Below are 2,905 nucleotides of genomic sequence, written 5' to 3' on the forward strand. Positions count from 1 at the left end.
AACGTACACAATACGATGGAGCGGGGTCCACAGTTTCACCGCTTCACTTCAAATTTTGTTCGCAGTGAAGTCAAAGAGCTTTTATCTCCAAGCTGCCCATATCGCCAAAACGCCCGACCAGTTTCACAACACAACAGATCAGATAATAATCACTCTCGTTCGGCAGCCGTTGTCACTCGTCTCCCAGCGAATGCATCGAGATGTCGAGGGTTACCCGTCGAACGCCAATAACCCAATCCCTTCGCCCGCCAAGCCGGAAGATAAGACACGCGAAAAACAAAGACAGCTTACCTCAAACAATATCCATCCCAACGATAGATGAACAAAATAACAATAAATGTTGGAACTGTTCCATGAAGCAAGGGCGCTGTACAAGGTTCAACCTGGCGCGATACTGTACCTGCATGCCTTCCAGCGTACGTAAGATACAATTAAGGTCGGACACAAGCATATCCAATGCCATTGCGGCCGTGAGAACCCTCTCAAAATACTGCGCTAAGTTTTCGTTAAACCCTTGAACCTTCCAATGACATTCCCGCTCTAATTCGACGCGCATGCGCGCCGAGAGCCTTGCATTAATAATGCGCTGACGGAGCCCCTGTTGTTCCAGTTCCTCGGCTATCATGCTAATAAGCACACCCTTAGCCATCGTATATAATAATGCTAATATATATATAATAATATATAATATATAATAATGCTAATACGACAGACTATGGAACATGCAAAGCAACAGCATGAATCTGAAAACGGACTAACAACCACGGAATGGATTGAATCTTGTTCAAATTTTCGATATACAAGATAGATATAACTTTGAAGACATTAATAATTGGATTAGGTAATTTGGAAAATGTTTTTAGTTACACTTAACACGTGTGACCTCACTAACATTTTCAGGCTCAGAATTACTACTTAAAACTCCCCCGCTTAAGGCAAGAACTACGGCGCGTGACTGCAAACCTCCGGTAACACCAAGCAACTTTGACGGAGAGCACTCATTGCATCATTGACATCGATTGAAGCTATATCCAATAAACAGTTACAGTAATGGGCTAAATGCACCTGCACGCTACATCTTTGTTTATGCGTCAGCTAAGTAGACGACAGAAATTCAATTGTCTGACCTACATCACTTAAACTGCTTCGATATTCGAAAACAAGTCGTCTACCTCGCTAACGATGTCTGTCGACAGGGCAACAGGAATGTCTACCGCTGCCCGAAGCCTGGCCACCAAATCAGACACGGAGTTTATAAATCAACTGCTCTTTCAGTAAATAAGTTATGCCGGAGCAAGCTCGGAGACTCATGTTACGTAACTTCCTGAAACAGGCAGACAAATCTCAAAACACAATAATGACAATTTTACAACTTACTAAGCAACGACTACCAACCATAGGAGAGAATAGGAAAAGCAAACCCCACCTCCCCCTTCTGTCACTGCTACCAAGTGGTACATGGTTCCTTTTCGTACCACACTTAAACACCATATCTTAGATACCACAAAAGATGAAGCGGGATGGAATCATGGTTGGTAGTCACAATTAACAATTAAGACAGTTTATTGACACTACGAATTTTAAGGAATTTGAGAAATATAAATTGTGGACGAGTCACTAGATAAAGTTTTGCAAATACAGTTAGAAACCAAGGGTACTCAGTACTCAAATAAACAGCCCCTTAACAGAAAGTTATAAGAAACTAAATGTGCCAGGCATTTGTAGAAATCTCAAGCACAGCAATTATCAATTAGTTCACGTAGCCACTTCATCAAACTCCTTAAAACCAGTTATGAAATTAAGATGGCCACACTTAACATTCTTCACTAAAATACGCTTATTAACATACTGTTTCAATCCGTTAAAGATGATGATGATGAAGTGAAATACTCCTTGACAGAGCGTAGGGGACGAAGCGGGAGATCCGCACCGCTTACTAAACAAGGTCCTAGCGGAGGTGGTTCGCCATTGCCTTCCTCCGACCGTAATGGGGATGATTGATGATGATGAAGACGACACAACAACACCCAGTTATCTCGAGGCAGGCAAAATCCCTGACCCCGCCGGGAACCGAACCCTGGAACCCGTGCGCGGGAAGCGAGAACGCTACCGCAAGACCACGAGCTGCGGACTCCGTTAAAGAAGCACTTGTTAAAAGGTCAAAGACAAGCTTAACGTTGCCGGGCACTAATAACCCTCGCTTTATTTTCCCTTATGTTCAAATGTGTGTGAAATCTTATGGGACTTAACTGCTAAGGTCATCAGTCCCTAAGCTTACACACTACTTAATCTAAATTGTCCTAAGGACAGACACATACACCCATGCCCGAGGGAGGACTCGAACCTCCGCCGGGACCAGGCGCACAGTCCATGACTGCAGCGCCTTAGATATTTTCCCTTATTAAGAAAGCACAATTATTGACAAATTTCAGAAATTCAAACTCCCATATAGAATTTCATTCACAATATATATATAATCAAAACACCTACCAATAAAGGGTGACTTAATGACACTTCAGCACTAGTGCCATGCTAATATCCAATTACATATCATAATAGAACCACTTACATACAAAATTGCAGCAGAAACACTGATCTTTAAAAATGAATGTTCACGTGATCAGACGTGTTAATAAAAGACTACTAGAAAGAGCTGCGCAAGGAACTCAGCAGATGCTATGCAGTTTAGAGTTTAGCCAGTTGCCAGTCGCTAATATTTAAAGAAACATGTTCGTATACATTCATCGTGACCGGGCCAAATATCTCACGATATAAGCGTCAAACGAAAAAACTACAAACAACGAAACTTGCCTAGCTAGAAGGGGGAAAGCAGATGGCGCTATCGTTGGCCCGCTAGATGGCACTGCCATAGGTCAAACGAATATCAACTGCGTTTTTTTAAATA

Source organism: Schistocerca americana, chromosome 2 (assembly GCF_021461395.2).
Source record: "Schistocerca americana isolate TAMUIC-IGC-003095 chromosome 2, iqSchAmer2.1, whole genome shotgun sequence".
Taxonomy (NCBI): Eukaryota; Metazoa; Arthropoda; class Insecta; order Orthoptera; family Acrididae; genus Schistocerca; species Schistocerca americana.